This window comes from Acinonyx jubatus, chromosome E2 (assembly GCF_027475565.1).
Source record: "Acinonyx jubatus isolate Ajub_Pintada_27869175 chromosome E2, VMU_Ajub_asm_v1.0, whole genome shotgun sequence".
In the NCBI taxonomy this organism is placed as follows: Eukaryota; Metazoa; Chordata; class Mammalia; order Carnivora; family Felidae; genus Acinonyx; species Acinonyx jubatus.
Window position 1 is genome coordinate 45420307 of NC_069396.1, and position 26786 is coordinate 45447092.

General features: G+C 46.9%; 1 protein-coding gene across 6 annotated transcripts in view; it reads left to right on the forward strand.

Moving 5' to 3' along the window:
• SIPA1L3 (signal induced proliferation associated 1 like 3) overlaps positions 1-26786 on the forward strand; it is a 237193-nt gene that overhangs the window by 2380 nt on the left and 208027 nt on the right. For 2 of the 6 annotated variants that reach the window (XM_053210535.1, XM_027044595.2), the window contains exon 1: positions 12020-12316. The exons of 3 other annotated variants lie outside the window; for them this stretch is intronic. The gene's annotated coding sequence lies outside the window, so the exon portion shown is untranslated. Of the gene's footprint in view, positions 1-11048; positions 11989-12019; positions 12317-26786 lie in introns of those variants that run through there. One more of the 6 variants, XM_053210537.1, reaches the window with a different exon arrangement.

Sequence of the window (26786 nt, forward strand, 5' to 3'; positions counted from 1 at the left end):
AGGTTGAGTTGTTTCTTTTAGATCACCAAGGATTAATGTGTGTAAAACATTAGTAAGGGGCAGAGAAGACCCTATGGACTTGGCCTGACTGCAGTGGCCACAAGTGTAGCATAAAGGCCTGGTTTCCAGGAGGCCCATTTTTACCAGTGTGGATGAGTGGTCAGTTTCTTTCCCAAAAGTTACACCGTGGCAGTGAATTGAATATCCTGTTTGGGAAGAAGGCCATCCTGAGCATTTGAGGCAGTGCACACAACGGAGAAGAGGCTGGAAAGGGAATTTATTACATCCCTGTGTAGGCTTAAATCTGTTGGCAGAAACCTGTCATTGTGATTTCATTTGATGATGGGAACCCATGGTCTCAATCACATTTATCATGGCCACCAAATTTACCTAAGTGGGTTTTTTTTTAATTTATTTATTTTTGAGAAAGACGGAGTGTGAGCGGGGGAGAGGCAGAGAGAGAGGGAGACCCAGAATCTGAAGCAGGCTCCAGGATCTATCTGAGCTATCAGCACAGAGCCCAACCCGGGCTCGAACTCACAAACTGCGAGATCATGACCTGAGTCAAAGTTGGACACTTAACTGACTGAGCCACCCAGGCGCCCTCTAAATGTTTTTTTTTAATATAAGGAAATAAAGCAGTGACTTAAAGAAATCCTGGTCTTAATTTTTAGTGACAACAGCACATGGTTTTTTAGCAGTCTGTGCAGAATGGTCTAAGAGTTAAATGTGAGCCTGTTTTTCAGAGATTGCAGTTGTCAGGTGGTAAATCAAAAATGGAATTTAGGATGCGTAGATACTGGCACCTTTTTTTTTTTTCCTATAAAACACATTTCACCGATATATTTCAAATTTAGGTTTAAAAAATGACACAGGTTGGGGCGCCTGGGTGGCTTAGTCGGTTGAGCATCCAACTTCGGCTCAGGTAATGATCTCATGGTTTGTGGGTTTGAGTCCTGCATTGGTCTTTGTGCTGACAGCACAGAGCCTGCTTCAGATTCTCTGTCTCCCTCTCTTTCTGCCCCTCTCCTAGTCTCATGCTTGTTCGCTCCCTCTCTCAAAAATAAAGGTTAAAAAAAGTCTTTTTTTTTTTTTTAACGTTTATTTTTGAGACAGAGAGAGACAGAGCATGAATGGGGGAGGGTCAGAGAGAGAGGGAGACACAGAATCTGAAACAGGCTCCAGGCTCCCAGCTGTCAGCACAGAGCCCGACGCGGGGCTCGAACTCATGAACCCGCGAGATCATGACCTGAGTCGAAGTCGGACGCTTAACCAACTGACTGAGCCACCCAGGCGCCCCAAAAAAGTCTTTTTTGAAATGATACAGGTTATGGTAACAGTTTGACCTTGATCTGTTTAACTCTAATAATCTAAATTAAATGTATTTATGTGGGGGTTTTTTTGTTTATTTTGGAGAGACAGATTGTGAGTGAGAGAGGGGCAGGGAGAGAGAGGGATAGAGGATCCAAAATGGGTTTTGTGCTGACAACACAGAGCGTTTGAACACGAACCCTGAGATCATGACCGGAGCCAAAGTCGTACACGCAACTGACTGAGCTGCCCAGATGCCCTGAATGTATTTATGTTTTAATAAGAGAATTAAACAGTCATCTCCTTTAACGTGTTTGTTTTTAGCTTTTAGAATGAGAAACTTTTGGACTAGTTCGTGCATTTGTGCTTTGTTTAAGACTGATACTGTTCTCATTGCTGAAGACTGTTCTGGTCATGGACTTAGTTTTACTTTGCCTGTATGGGAATGGGTTGAATTTTGCTTTAAAAAAAGTTATGCAGCGATACACAACGCTTGTTGTAACATGTCAAACAACACAGATGTGTAAAGAAAATAACAGGTGCTGCCCTCCACTCTAAAATCCCTTCCCCCAAAGATAACCATTTATGCAGGCAGTGAGTATTTACGTATCCACTGTCAGGTTTTGTAGATAAGCACAATGGATATGCTTTCTGCCCTTGGCAATTTAGGTAGTTGCTCTCCCTTGCCTTTTTCTGTGCTTCTAAGGATGCACATACTGATTGTTTTCTTCCTTCTCCTTCACCACTCCCCCAAAAAGGAGGGGTAAGGATCAAGTGTCACATATTTGTAACTTGAGTTTCTCGATTGATGATAGTCAAGTCATTACGTACAGATCCTACTCATTTTTTTTTTTTTTAAGATTTTATTTTTAAGTAATCTCTGTACCCAACGTGGGGCTTGAACTTACAACCCTGAGATCAGGAGTCGCATGCTCCACCGACAGAACCAGCTGGGAGCCCCTGACTCATTCTTTTTAACAGCTAGACCCACATTCACATTCTTCAGTATGAAGAGGCCATGCTTTATTCCCCCATTCCCCTGTCACTGGACATTTAGGTTGTTTCTGGGATGTCTTTTATCTTTGCAAAAACACATCCAGTAAGCATTCTGGCACATCTAGTGGCTAAAAGCTCTTGGACCATGAACAAAACAGACGAGATCCTCACTCTCCTAGGGTGTACATTCTAGCTGGGGAGACATGCAATAAACAAGGTAATTTTAGATGGTTTAAGTCTTCTAGAGGAAATGACAGGCTGAGGGGATAGAGAGTGGCTGATAGGGCAGGCTGGTGGTGAAGAAGAGTTGGTTACATTACCTCAGATGGTACGGGAAGGCCTGCAGGAGCAAGAGGCACCAGCTGTGCCAAGAGCTGGGGGAAGAACATTCCAGGCAGCGGGAACAGCAAATGCAAAGGCCCAAAGGCGAGAACGAGTTAACTACAAAAACAGGATCGGTGTGGCTGGAGAAGGATGAAATCACATTTTTCAAGTTCATGCTACTTTAATTTTTGTAAAATAATAATAATAATAGCGCCTTATTTTTTTTTTTAAGTTTATATATTTATTTTGAGAGAGAGAGAAAAAAAGCACAAGTGGGGAGGAGCAGAGAGAGAGGGAGAGAGAATCCCAAGCAGGCTCCACACTGTCAGCACTGTCAGCCTGACACGGGGCTCGAACCCACTAACCATGAGCCCACAACCTGAGCTCAAGTCGGACGCTTAACCAGCTGAGCCACCCAGGCGCCCCAGCACCTTACATTTCTTAGTGCTTCGTCTATACTAGTTGCTCTTGTAAGCATGTCACACTTTTTCTCAGCCAGTCCTCACCAAAGTCCAGTGAAGTAGATAAGTTTATGGGACTCACTTTACAGATAAGGAGTCGATTCCGGACTCCAGACTCTGCCCACATGCCACACTGCTGCTCTTCCCAGGCGCTGTTTGCTAGGCTGAGGCAAGTTTGTGAAGTGGATTCAGCAGTTCCTTTCGAAGTTGTCTGACCTGCAAAGCACTGTGGACTATATTTAGTTCATCATTCACAGACAGCAGGGGTGGTCTGGGGATGCTGTGGCATCGTTTCTACTGACAGTAAGACATGAGGGGGTCACTTTCTGTCGGGATGTTTGGTTGGTTGTTTCAGAACTGAAGGCCTGTCCTCAAATAAGGCAAAGTTGACTGCTTGAGGCGTGGTGCTGAAGGAGAGTGAACAAGGGGAGGGTCCCATTTGGGTGAGCTTTGATGGGGAACTTGGGCTGGCTGAGCACCAGACCAGCATTTTTGACTGTTAAATATCAAATATGGTCCAGTAACTAAAAAGATACCTGGCTCTGCAGGTGCCCTAGCACCCTGTTCCAGCCACCATGACTGTGTCCATTTTGACTTGATGTAGCCTGGCCTTGTGGGTTGGTAAATATGTTGAACGAAAGCCAGGCCTGGCTAGATGTGAAGACAGCGGTGGATGCATTTTCAGACCAGGAGAAATGTGGAGAACATCTTTATCCAGCCATCTATGAAACGTTTTGTTCTACCCTAGCCTGTGTGCCAGGCACCGTGCCAGACGCTGACAGTATGGAGTCGAATGAGAAGACACTGGATGTCAGAGGTCTGCAACAACAATGTCCATTAGAAACCCGCTGTGAGCTACCAACGTGGACCATATACAGAATTTACATTTTTATAATGGCCAGTTAAAAGTAAAAAGAGGGGCACCTGGGTGACTCAGTCGGTTGAGCATCCGACTTCGGCTCAGGTCATGATCTCCGGTTCGTGAGTTCGAGCCCCGCGTCAGGCTCTGTGCTGACGGCTCAGAGCCTGGAGCCTGCTTCAGATTCTGTGTCTCCCTCTCTCTCTGCCCTACCCTGTTCTTGCTTTGTCTCTCTCTCAAAAATAAATAAACATTAAAAAAATAAGAGTAAAAAGAAATGGAAGAAACTAATTTTAATCGTATATTTTATTTGATCTAAAATACTATCATTTCATATGTAATCAGTGTAAAAATTATTGAGATGTTTTACATTTTCTTCCCACACTAAGTCTTCACAATACAAAGTGTATCGTACACCTTTAGTGCATCTCCATTCGCGCCAGCCACATCTCAGGTGCTCAGTAGCCACATGTGTTGGACAGCGTGGGCCTGGGGTATGAGACTCACGTAAATCAAGGGTGGTAGTTCACAGTGACAGATCAAAGATACTATCCCTGTTTTATCTTGGTGAATAAAGGTGGGTGAGTGATGAAAAGCATATTAATCACAGGCAGGTATAGCTAACCCCACAGCTGTCATCCATCAAAGGTGCCTTATGGGCCTGGAATTGTGCTCATTGTTCGACGTGTGTGACTTATGTTCCGAGGTGGCAGGGACTGGTTATCCCTGTTGTACACGTGAGGAAGCTGAGCTCTGGCAATGAGAGGCCACTTGCTCGAAATTAGGAAGTGATGGAGGCTAAATTTGAACTCTGGTCCAGAGACCATACTCTTAAATCTCTGTCAGATATGCTGTATTTGTTTTTGAGGGGGATGGGCTCTGAGTTTTGAGCAATAGAAGCCACAGGAAGGACTCATCACACAAAATGGATCCCCAGAGTTTGTCAGCAACGATCCTCGAGTTTATGTTGGTGCGGGGGTGCTGGTGTAGACCTGTGTGACTGACACTTGCACTCCTTACTTTGAGCTCCCGGTTTGGTGGAAACAGGTCTTATCTCCTAGGAAAGAGAGAGAACTTTGGAGGCTGAGGAGCAGTGTGGGCAGGGACAGTGAGGGAGGCAAGAAAAGGGCCCAGCCTTTTGAAAGGCCATTCTAAACTGCTTCTTTGGGCACGAGGGCTCTTTTCTCCTACTGCTGTGGACTCTGTTCCCCGAGGCTGTGGCCCTCTGTGGGAGCTGTGTGGTATCTTCCAGTGAGCTCAGCAACAGCCGTACTTACCCAGCACGTGAATCTTGCCTTTGCTCTGATCAAAAGTCGCATTGCTGGATGGGGGGAATGGGGGGAGCAATGCAGTGGTTCCCTCTTTCATCCATGAGAGTCATTGTTCTGGACTTCTAATTACTCTCCTGGTTCAGGGTTCCCCATCTCGGGCAGGATGAATCTGGACCTCCTACCCAAGTATGGCAGGTACTGGAGATTCTCAGTTTGCTCACGTCCCCAGGTAGTGGCCTGGTGCCAGTCCCTGTCCCCTGGTGGTGACTCATGAGGGTTTTAACCTCTCCACAACTCTCCTCTCTTGCTGCTGGACAGTGCCTGGTATGTAAAAGACACTCAGTAAGTGTCTGCTGGCTGAAGTAATGATCCTAGCCAGCATTCACCAAGCTCTTATCGTGTATAAAGGCCCCGCTCTAAGTGCTTTTCTTGTAATTTCTCATTTAAGCCTCAGAATGACTCGATGGGGTAGGTACTGTTATCATCCCCCTTTCCCTGATAGGTCCTGAGAAGTGCATGTCCTAAAGCTGGAGTGTCAAAGTCAGGATTCAAACCCAAGCCATTGGCTCCAGAGTCCAGGCTCTTAAACACTCACTGTGCGGTCTCTTGTGGATGGACAGATGGATGAACGGGGTGGGCAAGCAGGACCATACAGACTAGTTCCAGCCTCTCCACTCCATGTGTGGTCTCTGTTCTCCTGTTCTGGGACAGCCCTTCATCAGGTCTCAGGCCCCTTCGTGCCTGGAGGCTTGAACACCTCTCTGGGCACAAGATTTTTCTATGATTCTGGAACCTGCGCTTCCCCTTTCTCTAACAAACGCTACCTGGATATTCAATATTGTTAAGGAATTCTTATTTTTTAAAAATGTGATAATGATACTGTGGTTCTGCTTAAGAAAAAAGGCCTGATCTTTAAGCATACATTCTGAAATACCTGTGAACTGTTAAGGTGTCCATGATTTGGTTCAAAATAATATGGGCAGGCCGAGAGTAGAGGGAGACTGTGTGTATGGGTGAATGAAGAGATGAAGTGAGATTGGCCACCAGTTAATAACTGTTGAAGCCGGCCGATGGGGGATTCTTATATTCTCTTTTCACCTTTGTATGTTTGAAATGTCTCATCCTGAAAAGTAAGAAATAAGGACAACAAAAGTCAGAATTTGTGTATTTTGAGCTCAAGTGTAGGTGTGGGGAGTTCCCTGCTCCTGCCCAGTCCACTTGTATGATAAAAACAGGGTTTTTTGGTTTTCTTGTTGGTGTTTTCGTTACAGGAGTCAGTGGTTGGCCCAAGGCTTTGGAAACCCCTTAGGTAAAGCAATGTCCAGGAGCAGTGAGGACTCTGGAAGGTTCCAGCGGCCACACGCTTCTCCGGCTGCTCTGAGCGCCGGCTGCAGTGGCATCGGCTCTGTGAGTCAGTTTCCAGAGGTCCTGCTTCCCTGAGAAATGTCTCCCTGCAGCACCTTGACCGTGGGGCCCCTCCCACATTTTTTCCAAAGACATGTTTCAACAAGAGGCATCAGATCCTCCCCCAATCCTCCCCTCAGGACAAACCTGCACCCAATCCTTCCTTTGATGGGTCTCTGTTAAAGCCCCACATGGAACCAGAATCCAGCATTTGGTTTGCCTCTAGCACTGCAGTGGGAGGCAGGGAAGGTGCCCCCTTTCAGTTCTGACTTTTGCCAACAGAAGGAAAGGGGCAAGATGCAGCTTGTGACAGACAGACGGCGCCTGGGACCTGATGGTATTCCTCTTCAAGCCTACGGTTAGAACTCCTTCATGACACAAGAGTAGAGAGGCCCCTGTCGCATTTGTTCTTCTGGGGACTCTCACTTAGCCTGAATCCTTGTGTGGAAATGGCAGGAAAAGAGGACACCCTTGTTTGGGGGTTTCTGCTTGGTGTTTGCCTCCCAGGTGGGTAGAGATGGTTGTTGTGAGAGAGAGAGCCTGCTCTGGCTCTGATCCTGCTAGAGGCTGGCATGTTCCAGCTCAGGATGAGTTCTTTTCTCCGGTGCCCCGTGTCTCTACACCACATGCTTGGTTTGTGGGCAGGGGAGGCAGGAGAGCCCCTGCCTCAAACCCCTGCCCCCAGCATTGTCTTCGGTTCTGCCCTTTCTTTTTCTTTCAAAGGCTCTGAGGTGAGCCCAGTATGGAGAAACCACTAGGAGCGCTGTCACCAACTTAGCTTGATTTTCCCATGTTTCCAGTGTAGACCTGCACGTGTGGGATCTGAGGGTGCCAAACCCCAAATAGTGACTCTACATCTGATTTTTCAGCTTACTCATTCAGCAGGTGTTCACTGAGCTGAGCAGTCCTCCAGGAACTGGGAATGTGGCAGTGAGCAAGACAGACAAGCTTCTCCCCTTCTCGGGCTGTCCTTCAAGTGGGGGGGTTCAGACAGTAAACAAGAGGGTGGTAAGTGCTAAGCAGAAGAAAATAAGCAGGGACGGGGGATATGAAGTATTAGGTTGGTAGAAGGTGTTGTGTTGAGGTTTTAGATGGGAGGGCCAGAGATAGCCTCCCTAGGAGGTGACTTGAGTACAGGCCTGAAGGAGGTGAGGCAGTGTCAGCAGTGGGGGTGTCAAGACAGAGGGAGCAGCCAGTGCAAAGGCCCTGAGACATGGGCCTGGTAAGATTGAGGAGCTCACAAGGAGGCCCGTGTGGCCAGAGCAGGAGATGAGGGCAGAGAAGTGACAGGCTTGCTGATCTTGTAGGATCTGGTACAAGTGTGTCTTTTCTCTGAGATGGGGAGATATTGCAGGGTTGATTGATTTATTAAATTTCATTAAATTTTGAAAAGTGGCCACATGTGCATGAAACCGAAGGCGCAAAAGTAAGACAGTCACCTCCCTTGCTCAGAGGCCACCACCATTCCAGTTTCTTGCTGGTGACCAACTTCTTGACACCGCATTATTGGAGTGAGTTCCCTGGCTTGTATTAGGTTGAGCCATATGAAATTACCTTTTTGCCGTCCAAGAATGTGTGAATATTGGCAATTTTATGAGGTTCGGTGTAATAGCTTCCTTTGCACAGCCTGAGAAATCTGACCAGTGCTTTCCTGCTGCCGGGGTTAGTGGTCGGAGGCCAAGACTCCCCTCCCCCTTTCTGTATCCCACACTGCTCTTTCAGTGACCGGCCCAACAGTGTCAGCAGTGCCAGCGAATGCAGAACCCCGGCCCCACCCACAGCCCCCTACCCAGTCTTGCTATTAAGCCTGATTAGAGGCTGCCTCTTCCTGCTGGGACCGTACCTGGGGGTGGCGTTTGTCATTCTTTGGCTTTCTGCATCTTGGTGCCACCAGTTTTGAAATCACAGATAACTCCCAGAGGGAAGGGCAGCCCTGGACTCTTGCCAGATGTTTGGCATGACTCACATGGTGGGGGTGCTCTCTGGGGCCGGGCAGAGCTGGTGGGCATTCTGGATCAGTAACTGGGCAGAGTAGCTGGCAGAGTGTCCGTGGGGGTATCTGCTGGGGCTGCGGAGGTTCAGGCTGCGGGAGGAGGTCTGAGGAGTGATGGAGAAAGGCCTCAGCCCCTCCTGTGTGTTGCATCCCTGCACTGACCGGGACAGTCTCACGTCTCTAGAAGCCCCAGGGCCCTGGGCTGGGTTCTGGGTGTAGTAACATAAAGGTAAAGGAGTTCTGGATCCAGCTTTGGAGGAGCTCCGTTAGGAAGTCGTGTCAGTTGGTATGCCTTTGGTTGCAAACAATAGTAATAGCAACAAAAGCAGCACTGAATAGGTAATTTATATAATGTCTACCCTGTGCTAGGCACTGTGCTAGGTAGGCACATCCCACAGAGTGACTCATCCAGACTTCCCAACAATCCTGTAAGAGAAGTATTCATTTTATTCCTCTTTTGCAGATGAGGCAGCTAAATTTAAATAACTTGCCCAAGGTCACACAGCTAGAGAATGGTAGTGACAAGATTTGGACCCAAGGACTCTTGACTCCAGAGGCCTTGCTCTGAAATGACTTGTGTGCTTCTGCAGTCGTTCTCAAACCTTAGCAGACAGCAGAATCCCCTGGAATGCTTGTTAAATTACAGATTGCCAGACCCCACCAAGAGTTTCTGATTCAGTAGGTCTGGCTTGAGAATCTGCATTTTTAACAAGTACTCAGTTGCTACTAGGTGCTCCTGGGCCTGAGAGGACATCTGGAGTACCACTGATCTATTGCAGTAGGAAACCCAGATGAAATTGGCCTGAAGTCAGATTTATGATCTCATGCAACAAAGAAGCCCATAGGTTGGCACCACCTTAATTGATTGACTAAGCACTTCCACAGTGCCTGTAAGCAAGCCCTCTGTTGTGTCACTCTGCCATCCTTGGTTTGTCGTCTGTGTCCTCAGACTCTCCTCATGGCCACAAGATGACTGCCCCAGCTCCAGCTGTCACATCCCGACAAGGCTGCATCTAGTAGTAGAAAGAGCGCATCTATTTATCACTCACTGTTTATCTCCAACAAGTGAGGAAACTTTTCCTAGATACTCTGCCTCTCAGATTCCCCTCATATCTCATTGGCCAGCATTGTGGCACGTGACCACACCTGGGCAAATCACAGGTAAGAGCCGATCATGATGTAGTCTCAGGGCTGAGGCTGGAACTGTCCTTACCTGAAGCACATGACTGCTGGGAAGAGAGTGGCTACAGGAATGAAATTGGAGTACTGTTTTTTGTTTTTATGTGGGTTTTTTTTGTTGTTGTTTTTGTTTTTTGTTTTTTGTTTTTTTTTTTGAGTACTGTTTAGGAAAGGACTTGGAGAAAGGGATGGAATTGGTAGGCAAACACCTGGGTCTGCTGCAGAAGTTAGTAAAACAAAGTGGAAGCATTGCACTCATACATTTTCATGTCATTGTACTGACCCGCTTTGTTTTGTAGTTACCTGAATCAGGACATCACTTTTGTTCTCTACTAATGTCCACCTTCGAGAAGATGTACGCAGAGTCCCTGTGCTGTAGGAGCTGTCGGTCTTATCGAGAAACCCAATTTTTTTTTTGAAAATAGAGGCAAACCCAAGCTGAGTGATGAGGCAGCAGTCTGAGGGGCAGTGTGCATGTGTTTGAGAGCATTTTCTCTGCTCAGAAACACTTGGCTCTCCCTCCTCTCTCTGCTCTTGACCAGTTGCTGTTCAAAGTGCTCCTCGCAGAGGCTCAGTTTCCCCTCCTGAGGACTGGCTCGGAAGGTGGTTGTATGGATGAAAGGAGAGGATGCAGGTCAGGTGCTTACCCCCGTTGCCGGCACGTGGTTGCTCACAAATATGATCTCTGCTATTGACACATGAGATTTATGAATTGAATAATTAAATTACTATTTAATGATCCCGCCCCCTCCTTCTAACAGCCTGTGAAAGTGACCATTCATTTTGCAGACTGAAGTTTCCTGTGGATGCCGATTAGTCCCACTTACGGACAGACACAGTGTAAAGTTACTGCCCTGCCAGACTACAGAGGGACTGAGGAATGGAGCGTGGGCTTGAGCTGAGGTGGGGCTGGTAGTGATACTGACCTCCTAGGTAGTTGGGTGGATGCCGTGCATTAAAGCATGTAAAGCACTTAGAACGCTGCAGTCCTGGCCCCCAGTGAGCACTTAATACACACCGTATAGGTGGTCCTTGGACAGGTCAGGGGTTAGGGGCACTGACCCCCTGCACAGTTGAAAATCTGAGTATAACTTTTGACACCCCCAAAACTTAACTACTAATAGCCTACCATTGACCTGAAGCATTACTGAGAACGTACACCTATTTTGTATATTGTATGTATTTTATATGGTATTCTTACAGTAAAGTAAGATGGAGAAAAGAAATGTTATTGAAAAAGTCATGAAGAAGAGAAAATACATTTATAGTACTGTACCATAAGAACTACATAAATGGAGCTGCACAGTTCAAACCCATGTTCAAGGGTCAGTGGTATTTTTTTGTGGGTGAAAAGGGCAGCAAGAATCTTTATTTTTCTTCCCTTCAGCTGCCCACAATTACCCCCTATTTTAAGGTATAAGCGGAATCTGATTGAATCTGAGGGCAGAATGTCATGACTATAGCTGATAGTTGTTGAGCATTTTTTGTGGGTTAGGCTAAGTGTTCCCCCATACAGAGCTCACCAACTCTCACACACATCCCATTTTACAGATGTGGCAACTGGGACCCAGTTGGGGCGGGGGGGGGGGGCAGTCTCTCATCTTGAAAGGGGATCTGGGTGTAGTGGTTAAGAACTGGAAACCCAGAGTCGCTGTGCTGGGATTACCTCTCTGCCCCACCACTTTCTTGCTATGTGATCTCCACGCTGTGACTTCTCTATTTCTGAACTTTCTCACTTGTGAAGTAGCAATGATAATAGTACATCCTAGGAGGGTAGCTGTGTGGGCTAGGGGAAATAACTCCTAGGGAGTGCTTAGAAGGGTGCCTTGTGCAGAGTGAGCACCCAGGCTCTGGTGGTTGTTAATATCAGGCAAAGCCATTCCGGCCTGTGCTTCCAAAGCTGGCCGGAGGGGCCCAGAGGCGGTGCTTAATCATTAAGCTACATTGCCTCTGCCTGAGTGAGCAGACCGGGAGTCCGCACCGGGAACGGAGCCCACCTTTGGATTGTGAGGTTGTGAATGAAGCGGGCAGGTGCCAGCCCAGGGCAGGGGAGGCTGTGGGCACGGATCCAGCCCTGGCTCAGTCAGTGAACAGGTGGCCCGTTCCTGGATCAGCAGTAACAGGCGAGCCGTCTTTGTTACCTTGGAGCTTTCTCTTAAGCCCATTCAGGCTCCTCAGACCACGTGTCTGGTGAGTAAGGAGTCCTTTTTTTTTCCCTCCCCCAAAGGGGCTGCTGGCGAAACAGTCCTCTTTGGGAGCACGCCTGTTTGCGCGGAGCTCCTCGTGGGGGAACTCCAGTGGCTGGCGTGTTCCCGCGGCTATTGAGGCTATTGAATAAGTCGCTGTTAGGAGCTGGCACGGCAGGTTCCCGTTTCCGCATTCCAGACACCCACAGTAGGCCGAGCAGGGGAGGCACCGGCCGGGGGGCAGCCTGCAGAGCTCAGGCAGGTGGCCTTGCCGGGTCCGGCCAGTCACCTGCCAGCTCTGTGATCAGGGCTGCGCTCAGGACGTCTCTTGGGTGAGTGATGTTTGCTAAGTTTGGTAGTAACTTGTAGAGGAGAGAAAGGTAATGATGTGTTTCTTCTTTTCGGGAATTAGACTGGTGGCTTTTTTGTTTTCTTTTCCTCCCCTCCTCTGGCATGAAGTGTTTACCTGTCTGCTCCTAACTGTGAAGAACGGTGGGCGGAGTGTCGAGGGAGTGAGAAGAAAATGGAGGATATTTTCTCCCCGGAGAAGGAACCAATTGGTGGATGTTGAGCTCCTGTGGGATGCAAACTTCTGTGCCAGGGGCTCTGGGACATCCCGGCCTGGTACAGGGGAGCTGTGTGATCTCAGGCAGGTTCCTTTCCCTCTCTGGGCCTCAGTTTCCCCATCTGATGAAAGGGGAAGTAGGAGCAGTACCCACTCATCTTTCCAGTGAATCGTTATGTAAAGTGCTCACAGCCTGGGCAGGGAGTCATCCTCAGTGTCAGCTAGCCCTGTGCCCCTGCCCCCCAAATTCCCTGGCCTTATCTTTGACTTCTCAACTGCTGGCCGCACTCCAGCTGCTCAGGCCTCCTTCTGTTTCTCCCTCAGGGCCTTTGCCCTGGCTGTTCCCTTGGCCTGGAACACTTCCCCCAGTCTCCCCAAGACTCCCCACCCCCTTTCAGGTCTCTGCTCAGATGTCACCCTCTCCGTGGGGCCTCTGTCCCTATTAAATAGCACTTTCTCCACCACTCTTAGTCCTTCACTGTGCTTTATTTTTCTTCATGGCATTTATTACTACTTGACATACTTGTTTATTATCTGCCCCTTCCCCCCACCTGTAGGCTCCATAAAAGGGCAGGGACTTCGGTCTCTATTCTTGTAGAGCAGTTCCTGGCATGTGGTAGGTGTGGGATAAATTATTTTATGAATAAATTTATGATATCAGGTGCAACATTGTCTGAGGATGGATGACTGTCCCCATTTGGGGTTTGAGTTAGAATGCCCCCAGACCTGCAGCTGTGGGGGAGGTGGCATTCCCACACCCTTCCTTTGATTCTCATCAGGCCTGTCTGAGGCATCAGGGCCTCTGGCTTCCTGTCCCTCATCCCCTGCAGTCTGGAGAAAACGGGGCCTGCCAGTGGCTCATCCGGGCAGCCTGGATTCATGTGCCGGGATCAGACAGCCTTGGCCCTGGTGAGAGTTGAGGCTGCGTGCAGGTTAAATGGGTGGGGAAAGCTTTGTCCAAGACACTGCCCGCATGTGCACACACCTGCGTGTATCCGGAGAGCCCACTTAATCGCCAGGTCCTGTTCAGTGTTCCTGCAGTAAGGTCAGGGAATGCCTTGGAAATCCGAATTAACTGGCCAGGCATGGTTTATTGGTCTTCCCTGCTTTAACAGGCAATAATTCTCGTTCGGGGGCTGAACGCATTGTAATTAAATGGCGAACTCGGAGAGTGTGTCGTGGCTGATCCCACCTCGTCAGTGCTCTGGCTCCCGGTGTCGGCAGTTGGTTCTGTAAAAGTGTCCTGGGCGGGGCTTCCCCAGGCTCTGCGGAGCGAGGTCAGTGGCCCTCTCAGATTTCTCCGGATGACATGAGAAACTGAGGCACCGAGGTGCTGATGGACTGCCGGCTGCATCATGCACTGCCACACCTTTGGGCCTGAATGTGCCAGGTGTCCAAGGAACTGCTCCTCCAGCAGTTAACTGTGCCCTTTGAGCCCCAGGGGCAGTGGTGCAGTTTCAGTGCCCTTCCTGAAAGACCGTGGCTCTTCATGCTCAAGTCCCAGCACTGCCCGCACTCTGGGCACAGTGCTTACCTTCTCCGGGCCTCTGTTTCCTGATCTGGAAAATGGGAATAATTAATAATTCCCACATTAGATGAGAAGTTCAGGTGAGATCAGGTGACCTAGTCAAGCACTGTATCTGGTGCATAGAGAGCACTCGCTACTTGGGGGTGATGATCATGAATTAACTCCAAGCTCCTCTTCAATTTTTTTCTGTCCCTAGTTTGTGGACTCCTCTCTGCCCCACCCCCATGTCAGCATCCTCCCACAGTCCTTCACCCATAGTAACGATCAAGTACTTATGTGCGTATCTTTCTACCTTTTCTCCCACGGTTATATAATCCTGTGGAGAGAAATAGTATCCTACAAGGGATAATATTACCCTCATTTTCTTGCATTTTGCTTTTTTAAGAATATTTTATTTTTGAGGGGGGAGAGAGGGAGAGAGGGAGGGAGAGAATGCGAGGGAGTGGCAGACACACACACACACACACACACACACACACACACACACACACACAGAATCCAAAGCAGGCTCCAGGGTCTTAGCTGTCAGCACAGAGCCCAGTGTGGGGCAGGATCCCACGAACTGTAAGGTCATGACCTGAGCCAAAGTTGGATGCTTAACCAACTGAGCCACCCAGGTGCCCTGCATTTTGTTTTTCTAACATGGCAAAACCATATAGATATGCCTCCAGATTCTCAGGTAGCACTCAGATTTGCTCTTTTTGATAGCAAAAGATGTGTGTAACACATGGTGGTGTGGGTGTACCATAATTAATTTGGCTAGACCATCACTGATGTGCATTCCCTTTGTTTCTGGTTTTTTTTTCAAATTATTATTTTTATTGATAGCCTTCTTTAATTAGTTTGCAGGCGTCCAACCTGCTTAGCCACCTTGTTAACGTAAGCTCTAAGCCTTTGAAAATGAGTATGAAGTAGTATTAGTATAATGATACCTCTTGCCCAGATAGAAGATGTGTTTTCTGAGGGTTCTCACCAGGTCCAGCACAGTGTTGAACTTTCTACTTTAAATGCTTTTTAATTATAAAAGTAAGTAATAGATTCATCACCCTTAATACGGGTTAGTTGTGTTTATGAGTACTCATTAACAAAATAACAGAAGGTTCATATTTTTTTTCATTTTAAGGATCTTTGTTATCAATATGCAAGAGATTTTGTTGGGATCTTTGATCGATGGGCACATTTCCTTTTTAGGTGGCACTTTAATTATGGGATATATTTGGCTTTGTGAAACTTGTACAGTGGTGTGCCCAGATAGAGGTTTATTCTAGTTCTCTATTGCTACATAACAAGGCACCCTAAAACTTAAATGCCTTAAAATGCAGACTCTGCTTTACTGAGGCTCATGCGGACGGCTCTTCTGGGCTTGACCGGAGTTTCTTAAGCTGCAGCAGACAAAGGGTAGATGGAGCTGGAGCACTCAAGATATTTCGGCCACATTGTGCCTTGGAGATGGCTGGGCCCCTCTCTCTGTAGTCTCAGGATCTCTTCTTCCATGTGGCCTCGCCAGCCAGTAGCTGGACTTACAACATGGCAGCTCAGGGCTTCTGATGATCCTTCATAAGGCATAGTCCAGAACTGGCCCAGCTCACTTTCAGCCTCATTCTGTTGGCTAAAGTGAGTCACAGGTCAGCCCAGATTCAGTGTGGGAGGGACAGTGGAAGACTTGAGTTCCGAGAGATGTGCCCACTGGGGGTCATCTTCAGAGACTACGACAGCCTTCGTTTTCTCACGTAAGGAGAGGTGCAGAGGTTAGCAGGGAAAGGTGGTGCTGCAGCTTACCATCTCTCCAGTGTCCCAGGCCCTTCTTTATCTGCACTGCTGCTGCCCTTAGCCTCGTAGCGAGAAGAAGGCTGTTCCACCTCCAGCTCCACATCCTTGTCACAGGCAGGAAGCAGCAAAACTCTTAAGGAAGGGAGACAGTACCTCTATTGTAGGACACCAAAGCCTTCCCTGAAATCTTTAGCTGACTTCTGCTTGTGTCACTTTGGCTAGAGAACTCCATGACGTGACCACCCCTAGCCACGGGGAAGTCATGGAAATGCAGTTTTTAAATTTGGACTTAACCACCGCCCTAAATGAAGGGTCAGTATTGAAGAAGGGAAAATGGACATGAGAGGAGGCATCTAGAAGGGGTCTGTTCAGACAGCTAGAGAAGTGGTGAGGTGGCATCTTGTATTCGTTTATCATCTGTTCAGTAAGTACTTGGGATGAGCAGTGCACCAGGCTTCTTACAGAGGCTGCAAGTATGAGGGAAGGAAGCACAGCTGGGGGTTAAACTGACCAGGATCATTTGTAGGCCTTCACTAGATCATTGCTCAGCTCATGGCTGTCCTCCATGTACATGTTAGAAGTTAGACTAGTGAGAATCATAACAACCAGTCTCATTAAGGGCTTCCCTTGTGTAGAGGAGCTGTGAACCAACCCATTCAGTCTTCACAGTGGCCCCATGAAGTAGGCACTGTGATCACCCTTCCTTTTCTGATACAGAAACAGAGGCACAGAGAAGTTAAATAACCTACCTGCCTACTTACCGCAGCCAGGAAGTAGTGCAGTCGACGCGTGATCTCTGGTGGTCTGGCTCCGGAGTCCGTGAACCACTGCGCTGTATTGTGTGAGTTCGTTATAGGAAACATTTCTTGTTGAAATGAATATTTAAGTGATGGCAGAACAAAACATGAAGCAGAAACCACCTACTGCTTCATCCCCTCCGCTCCTACCTCCTGCCTCATTGGTCCCATATGTCAGTAACTTGGTGTACATGCTCCCTCACCTCTTTCTAAATATATTCCATTTTTTTGAAGATGGCCTTTGGGCACGCAAAATCAGATTAATCGGAATTCTTGGTGCATGAAACACTGGTGTTTTTGGCTCATGCAAAATTGTCTGTTATAATTAACAGTAGGCTATTAGGACATTTTAATGTCCAAGGAATTTAATGCCCAGGAATTAGGACATTTTAATAACACATGAACCTGTGTGGTACTTCCCATTCCATACCCTGCCTCCTGTCCCAGAGGTGACCACCATCTTGAGTTTTTTATTTATCATTCTTTGTCTTAAAAAGAACTATTTTTGAACTTTATGCAAATGATACTGTACTGTATATAGTTTGGTGGGACTTGCATTTTTCCCATAGTATTGTGAATCTAAGAGTGATCCAGACTATTTTTGTATAGCTGTAGTTCATTCTGGTTTTTTTGCTGCTATATAATATTCCACTGGCTGAATGTACCACATTTTTATGTTAGTCATTTGCATGCCAATGAACATTTCATTAGTTACTAGATTTTTTGCGATTCATGGGCTACTGTGAATGTTGTTACACATGTTTCCTAGCATGTATTGACATGAATTTCTTTTGGGTGTTACTAGGCACGAGATTGGCGGGTCATAGGATGTGAGCATCTTTGACTTCGCCAAATACTGTCAGACTGGTCTCTGAACGTTGCCACCAAGGGCTTGGTTTGGTAAAACTTTTTTATTTTTTGCCAGATATGAAATGAAATCTCATTGTGGTTTTGATTATACTCCTCTGAAGACTGATAAGGCAGAATATCTTTTATCTTTCTTCTTCTGGATAAAACTTGCTCATCACTTTGCGGCATTTTAGTATTGATTTGTAGGTGTTCTTTTTTTTTTTTTTTCCCCCAGAGAGAGAGCTTGCATGAGCAGGGGAGGGACGGAGGGAGGGAGAGAGAGAGAGAGAGAATGAGAGAGAGAATCTTAAGCAGGTTCCATGCCCAGTGCAGAGCCCAACACAGGGGGGCTCGATCTCACAACCCTGAGATCATGAACTGAGCAGAAATCATGAGTTGAATGCTGAACTGACTAAGCCACGCTGGTGCCCCTGTAGGTGTTCCTTATATACGCTCGACCCTTAAACAGTGTGGGAGTTAAGGGCACATACCTACCCACATAGTTGAAAATCTGTATATAACTTTTGACTCCCTAGAAGCTTAACTACTAATTGTACTGTTGACCAGAAGCCTTACTGATAGTGTCAACAATTAACATGTATTTTGTATGTTATACATATTATGTACTATATTCTTAAAGTAAACTGGAGAAAAGAAGATGTTTTTGAGAAAATCATAAGGAAGAGAAAATACATTTATAATACTGTATGAACTATGTAAATGGACCTGCATAGTTCAGACCTGTGTTGTTTAAGAGTCAGCTGTGCTCTGGTTACTAATCCTGAGGCAGCAGCCTATTTAACCTAATTGAAAATGTGGTTCTCATGTCATTATTTCCTTGGTTGTTCCCACCCGTTTACCCTCTCCCCAGCTCCATGATAGCTCTTTGTGTATCTGCAAGCTCACAGTGATTCTTCTTTGGAATAGTTCTCAATTTATGGACGTTTTTATACATTTGTATAGATATAGGACTTGTTCCACTCACTCTGAATGGTCTTTTGATCCCAAGTGTATCAGGATTAGGTTCAATTGCATATAATAGAAAACCATATATAAAACAGAATACAATGGTCTAAGCAAGATAGAAGTTTCTTTCTCTATTACATAAAGGAGCCCAGTGATATAAGCAGGCCAGGGCTACATTCTTATTTTGGACGCAGGCTCCTTCTTCCTCTTGGATCTATCATCCTTGTCCTGCCACCTCATGATTCAATATGGCTGCTCAAGCTCCAGCCATTGCATCCCAGCCAGCAGGAAGGAAGGAATGAAGATGGGCACCCCTGTCTTTTTAAAAAGACTTAATGGAGGGGCGCCTGGATGGCTCAGTCAGTTAAGTGTCTGACTCTTGATTTCGGTTCAGGTTATCATCTCACAGTTTGTGAGTTCAAGCCCTGCATAAGGCTCTGCACTGACAGTGCGGAGCCTGCTTAGGATTCTGTCTCCCTCTCTTTCTGCCCCTCCCCCCACTTGCTCTCTCTGTCTCTCTCTCAAAAATAAATAAACTTAAAAAAAAAAAGACCTAATAGAAGTTGCACACGATAATTCTACTTATATAGACTCTTGCTCAGAACTTAGGGTACAATACATAGTTGCAAGGAGTCTGGGAAATGTAGTCTTTATTTCACATGCCCTTGTCCTTAGCTAAACCTCAGATTCTGGGGGCACCTGGCCTGGCTCAGTCAGTGGAACATGGCACTCTTGATCTCAGGGTTGTGAGTTCAAGCCCCACGTTGGATGTAGACATTACTTAAAAATAAAATCTTTAAAGATCAGATTCTGCTAAGTTAAAAGGGAGACTAAACATTGGATCAGGCAGCCAGAGGCTTTACTAGTTCTGAAGTGTTCCTTAAAAATGGCTTTTTTTTTTTTTTTTTGTTTTTTAACGTTTATTTTTGAGAGAGCACAAGTGGGGGAGGGGCAGAGAGAGCGGGAGACAGAATCTGAAGCAGGCTCCAGGCTCCAAACTGTCAGCACAGAGCTGGACGCAGGGCTTCAACCCACGAACTGCAAGATCATGACCTGAGTTGAAATTGGTGCTTAACCAACTGATCCACCCAGGTGCCCCTCCCTAAAAATGGCTCTTAAAGGAGCTGCCAGGCACTAGGATGGTACCTGAAGGTCATGTCACTTTGGTTCTTTGATTTATTACACAAATATTAATCGAGCACCTGTTTTGTACAGATGCTGTTCTGGGAGCTGGGACGACTGTAGTGAACAAAACAAATGAAATTTCCACCCTCATGGAGCTTACATTATAAAAGGGAAGACAGATAGTAAAGAAAGACATATATAGTAAGTCCAAAAGAGATAATCGGTGTGAAAAAAAATGAAGGTGGGTACATGCAATGAGAATAAGTAGCATGTTATGCTATGTAATTAAATTTCCCCCCAATTTTTTTTAATGTTTATTTATTTTTGAGAGGCAGGGCAAGCGGGAGAGGGGCAGAGAGAGGGAGTCACAGAATCTGAAGCAGGCTCCAGGCTCTGAGCTGTCAGCACAGAGCTCGATGTGGGGCTCGAACCTATGAAGCATGAGATCATGACCTGAGCTGAAATCAAGAGTTGGATACTCAACTGAGCCACCCAGGTGCCCCTTTTCAAAACATGTTTTAAGGTTATTTAAGTAATCTCTACACATGCTCCTCCTACTGAGCCAGCCAAGTGCCCCTATTTAATTAAATTTTGAAGACTTTTGGTGCTGTTTGAGAGAGTGGGGCTAGGGAAGGCCTCTTTCAGAAGATGACATTGGAGCAGAGGTGAAGAGAGGGCGTCGCAGAGCCATGTGGGTATCTGGGGGAAGAGCATTTTGGGTGAAATAAGGGCCAGTGAGAGGTTCTGAGGTGAGAAGGTGCCTGGCATGCTTGAGGAACTTCAGAGTGCCTGCAGGGCTGGAGAGTGGTGAGTGAGGGAGAGATGGGGCGGTGGCCAGGGGCGGGGGGGAATGAGAGGGGTGATGGGGGCCGATTGTGTGGGGCCTTGGGGCCACAGTGAGGACTTTGGCTTTACCCAGACTGACACGGAGCTGCAGGAGGAAGATGTCATCTGATCATTAGCCCTTGGCGGTGAAAGTAATCACGAGCTGCTTTCTCAGCCACCCTCTCGGTTTAATCACCTCTAGACACTGTTTGAGAAAAGTCAATAATAGCTTCAGCTCTTCTTAGCTCATGACCACTCTGGGTTTATTTGTATAGGCTGCTGCCCACCCCCACGGGATTATTTTATAGTTAAATAGTTCAGTTTTTATGTATGAAAGATAAGATTTTTAAGGACACAGTGACAATATCATGGTCATGATTAAGGTAACTAACAATAATTGCTTGACATCATCTAGCATCCAGTACATTTCAGATCCTCTCATAAAAGTCTTAGAATTGATTTGTTCCAATCAAGGTCCACTGTGGGATTTGGTTCACATGCTTGTTCAGTGTCATTTAATCTGTGGGTCCCCCCGCCATCCCCGTTTTTCCCCCCTTTTTTCTTGGATAGTTTATTTGTTGAGAAAGCCACGTAATTTGCCCTGTAGATCTCCCACAGCCTGTGTCTGGGGTTGTATTTCTGTGGTGGTGGCTAACAAGTTCTTCTGTCCCTGTGCTTCCTGCAAATGGGTGGTTGAGTTTGGAGACTGGATCAGATTCAGGTGTGAGATGTGCACACACACGCATATTGGTGTGTGTTCTGGGTAGGGATGGCAGGGCATTCTCCTGGCTGTTGTGTGTTCTATCCTCAGCAGGTGGGTAAAGCCTGTGTTCTCTTTCAGTGACGTCCTGTAGTTAATGGCTGTAAATAACCATTTCTGACACCTGTGATTTTACTTAGGGTTTGCAGAAATTGTGACACTTGTAATTCTGTCCTCCTCTTCACTTATTAGCTGGAGTATTCCTTTAGAGAGCAACCTTTCTCATCTATTATTTAGTTACCCTGAGGGTACGGACTCTTTTGAACTTTTGTTTACATTAGAAATGAGTATTGAACGACTGGGCTGGTGGCTTCTGATCTGCGGATATTTCCTTCGGTGATCCAAATCCTCTTTGTTTTTGCATCCATTCATTCGATGTATACGGGCCTCTACCGCTGGCACACCTCATCTTGGATTTGGGAATAAACAGATGAACCGCCACAGTCATCTTACTGTTCGGGCGCAGCTGCTTCGGGCCTTACCTTTGACCAGGTGGGGCCCTGTGTTCTTGTGTGTCACCCACCTTAACCAGGGAGAGATGACTCTAGGCCGTTGTTGACATTTCCATTTTTTGTTCTCTTTCCCTGGCCATGAATTTTTCAAACCTACAGCCTCTAGAGAGTTCTTGTTCCATGCCAGGGGATTAAGCCTTTATGCTTGGGGCAAGAGGTTTTTGAGCATTTGGATTTCTTCTGATCTGAAACTCTCTTCCTAGACAAAAGAACAAAAACTGGCTCTGCTCCACGGAGAGGCTCTCCTTCTAGTAGCCTGGCCAGGGGCGCGCTCTGACCCCAGGCACTGTTGTCTGGGTCATAAATTCTTTAGAGCACTAGCACGCATGAAATCATTTGGATGCCTTGGGATCAGTTACGCATTATATTGCACACTACCTAAGGACTTTCTTTTCTTCTGGAGATTGCAACACATTTACTCCCTGGGGGGAGGGGGGGGGAAGGGCAGAGATTTGATGTAGAATGATGTAGAATTCATTAATTCATTCAGTCACTGACTTGTGCCTTTGGCAAATATTCATTGAGCATCACATGTGTTCCCAGTGCTCGGGTCAGAACCTGAGAAGGCCTGTCCTCCTGGGGTTTTGGTTCACATTGAAGGACACAGAAGAGAAAGTAGTAAACAAATTAATAAGGTATTTCAAGTGGGGCCGAATCATGCTGTGAAGTGATGAAGCAGACTGATGAGAGAGCCACCTGGAAGGCGGAGAGGGCTGTGGGAGGCTGGGGGAGAGCTTTGCCGGGTAGTGATAGCAGCTGAGACCGTAATGGTACGAAGGTGCCAGCCTCTCGAAAGATCTGCGGGAAGAGGTCCTGGCAGAAGGAACAGCAAATGCATAAGTGCTGAGGCAGGAAGGAGTTTGGTAGGTGGAGGAACAGCAGAACAGTGGTGTGGCTGGAGCCTTGTAGAGAAGGAGGTAGAAGGGTGGGCAGGGGTGGGAGCCAGGGAGAGGGTTCGGTGTTTATTCTGAGTGTCCTTGCTGTCATTGCCTCTGAAGGAGTGGCAATGGAACAAGGAGGGAGGCAGCCTTCCCTGGAGGGAGGAGAGGTGCCTGGCCTGCAGAGTGGCATTGGTGCTTGACAGAAGTGCATGGCCTGACAAGTTGCTAAGGGATTGGTCAGAGCATGGGGAGGGGAGTAGATTTTCCAGGGTTTCAGGCTTTGGGCTGCAGGTTAGGATGGATGGCAGTAATGACAGTCCCCAACCCCCTTTAACTTGGGCTGGGGTGTCCTACTCACACACGTCTCCTGTAACCCTCTTTACGGTAGACTCTTACTCCCCATTTTGCAGATGAAGAAACTGAGGTCCAGAGAAGCAAAGCCCTTGATCCTTGTCACTCAGCTACTTGGGTCTGGTTTGGAACCTCGGTGGCCTGACCCACAGTCTGACCTTACTCCCCTTTCTCTCGCTCCAGCCACAGCTGTTAATTCATGATGTTGACACAGCTTGTGCCCAGGAGGAGCTAATGTCCTACATTTATGAAACCAGGAAGGGATCAAGTCCACATCGGTGGCCCTTCCACCATCCCCACTAACCTAGATCCTGTCGTGCCTTTTATTACAGTATTTATTACAGGGCAGAAAACAGGGACTTTCTGGGTGCCGACACATACATAACTTGACACTTGGGCCAGATAAGGTGTATATAGGCCCGGGACTTGGAGCTCCTGAGCCTGCTTAACTGATTGGGCTGAAAGCCTCCTTGCCCATCAAACTCTTCTTATCTCCTCCTCCAGCGATCCACATGTAAAGGGAGCTCACCCCCCCACGGGGTGTGTGTCCTGTGTGATACCTCAGCCAGCCACATGGCTTTCCTTGGCATCTTCTGGGAGACGGTTGTGAGCCCACCCTCCATCTGCATGTGGAGCAGGTGAAAGGAGGTGCTGACTTTGGTCCTGCTTGGTGCTCCCCTGTCAGTGGCACTGATGGATGCTGATCATCTCTTACTCCTTCTTGCATTTAGGTCGCTTGGCAGAAATTTCATATTGATCTTTTTTTTTTTTTTTTATTGATTTAAAACTTACATCAGCCAAATGCCAATTGTAAACATTTCAAGCAGTGGAGCAGTATGTAAAGCAAGCATGGCATTTCCTTGCTCCTCTCATGTCCCTGGCACCTGGCCCTCCCTCAAGTGTCTCTCGCCTGCCCAGAGTGACATTAAATGCGCTCTTCTTGCTGTGCATGCAGTAGATCGTGTTGAAGAGCCTGGGCTCTGGGGCCACGGTTCTTCGGTTCAGACCCCAGCTTTGTCATGTACTGATTTGGGCCTTTACTTAATCATTCTGTGCCACAGTTTCCTCATCTGTGAAATGGTGGTGATGGTCCTAATGTCTTGGCTTGTAAGGATTCATCGTGCTAATATAGGTAAAAAAGTTAAGAGTGGCACCTGGCATGTGATAAGCACTCACATGTTAGCTATTTTTATTACACATACGTATGCCTATAGTTGTTTGTTGTACAAACATATTCTCTAGGTATGTTGTTCTACAGACGGCACTTTCCTTTAACAGTCTGCCTTGGAAAGCCTACAGTGGCAGTGGGTCAAGGTCAGCCACGCTCTTTTTGATGACTTCATAGTGGTCCATCCTGTCAGTGCCCTGTTACTGGACATACTGCTCACTTCCATCTTCCATATTGTAACTCTGAACATCTCACACACAAAAACCTTTGTTTTCTCCTTAGATTTTTATTAGACAAAGTTCTGGAGTTGCAATTACTGATACAAAGTGTATAAATATGTTTAAAGACTTGTGGTATTTGTTGCTGACTTGTCTATTAACCATAGGTATTTCCTTGTTGCCTGTTTTTCTAGGGGGTAGTTTTTATTTCTTATTGATTTGTAAGGTATCTTTGTATTACTGAAGGTAGGAATCATTTGTTACAGGTTGCAGATTTACATCCCCAGTGAGTTGTTTACCTTTTAATTTTATAATGTTACTAAATATCACACTCAGGTTTTTTTTTGTTAATGTTGTTTGCTTTTATGCTTTGGCCTTTAATTTAAGATGAGATAAATACTGTATTTTCTTCCTACTTTATAGTTTCTTTCTTTTTCTTTTTTCTTTTTTTTTTTAAGATTTTAAGTAATCTCTACACTCACATGGGGCTTAAATTCAAAACCCTAAGATCAAAAATCACATGTATAGGGGCGCTTAGGTGGCTCAGTTGCTTAGGCGTCCAAATCTTGATTTCGGTTCAGGTCATGATCTCAGGGTCATGAGATCAAGCCCCATGTCTGGCTCTGTGGTTGAGCGTAGAGCTTGCTTAGGATTCTGTCTCTCTCTCTCTCTCTCTGTCTCTCTCTCTCTCTCTCTCTCCCCCTCTCCCCCCCTCCCCACTTCTCCCCCACTGCACTCTCGCTCTCAAAATAAAAGAAGAAGAAGACAAAGAATCACATGTATAGCTTCATTTTTCACATCCAACATCTGGAATTTTTTTTTTTTCTGGTGTTAGGTGGGATAAAGATCTTAAACCTACGCCCTGCCAATAGTTAATCAGTTATCTCTTGCAGTATTGATTGAATCATCTGTCCTTTCCCACTGACTTGAAAAGCTTAGTACAAGCCTGGTCCTGGTCTGAGTGTTTTATTGTTCACCTTCAGCCCCTGCCATAACTCAGCGAAGCAGGTTGGTAATACCCACTTCACAGTGATGAAACTGAAGCACAGAGAGGTGACCTTGCTTACTGTCTAGCAACTTGGATGAGGCAGAGTCTGGTTTGGAATAGAGTGGATTTAGTCAATAACTGGCTGCCTTATTGCTAACGTATTTTCAGCGGCTTTTCCTGCAGTTCCTTGGCAAACTTTCCTTTTGTCCATGAGTGATTGTCGTCTTGATGGCCCCTCTGCTGCAGCTGACTGTTAGGCCTGCCCCCTGCCTCACTGCCCAGCCAGGGCTTCCACGATGATGATAAATGCCAGTGGAGGTCACAGGCAGGTGTGGGTGCCTCAGATGTTTTATCCTGCAGGACTGCCCTTGATGGGGGCCCAGTTAGGCAGGGCCCAGAATTTTTCTGAGTTCCTGAGAAGTCCACGGTGGCCAGTGTGTGGCCATGTCAGTGATGGACTCATCTGTCCCCCATGGCTGGGCCCAACCAGGGAAAAAGCCGACATCAAGGGTGACAACTTGAGTACATGCAGCAGTGGACAACATTCTGGGGCCTTGATTGAGATGAAGAAAAAAAGAAAAGAAAAAGACAGAGGTCTACCAGTGGGGTTATGGGGAGCTCAGCAAGAAGATCTGGAGTTCTGTTGCTGGATCAGTAGAACTGGTTGCCCACCTGTGTCGTGAGGCCTGACATCAGACTGCTAAGCTTTGCAGCTTTGCCTTTTCTTGGCTGGGTGTCCTTGGGCAAGTAACTTAACCTCTCTGTGATTAAGATGAACCTCAGCTTCCTCTTCTGGAGTAATAATGGCTCCTACCCTGGGTTCTCGTGAGGAATAAATGATCCCTGCAAAGTGCTTGGAACTGTGGTTGGCACATAGTAACCACTCAAACAAAGGTTAGTCATTGTTTCTTTCCTTGTCCCCTTTTCTGTGTTCCTGAGGGCGGGGATAAAGGTTCCAGGAGATGTATAAAAGCGTGTGTAGGCAGATATCATCACTTAGGTATTTCCTGAACACCTACGAGATGGCACACAAATGCTAGGGCCACAGCGGGGCCCAGGATAGACACAGTCCCCACACTTCTGGCCCTGACATTCTCGCGGGGAACTGGACTCTAAACAAACATAAATAATGTGATGTTAGATAGTGAGATGTGCTGTGAAGAAAACCGACCAGGGGGAAGGCTGGAGAGTGGCACAAGCTACTGTTTTAGCAGAGGTGATCAGGGCAGACCTCTGAAGAGATAACTTTGATCAAGACCTGGATATGAGGAGCCAGCCATGGAAACATCTGGGAAAGAACATTCCAGACAGCATAGTAAACACAAAGGCCCTGAGGCAGGAGCTTACAGAGTACATTCTAAGTACCAGGAGGCCCTGTGGCCAGAGGGCTATGAGGGAAGGGAAGGTGAGAATGGCAGAAGATGAGCTTAGAGAGGGAGCCAGGTAGGAAGTTCTTGGCCTAGGTTTTTTGGGTTGAAAATACAGGGGCCCATGTCCGA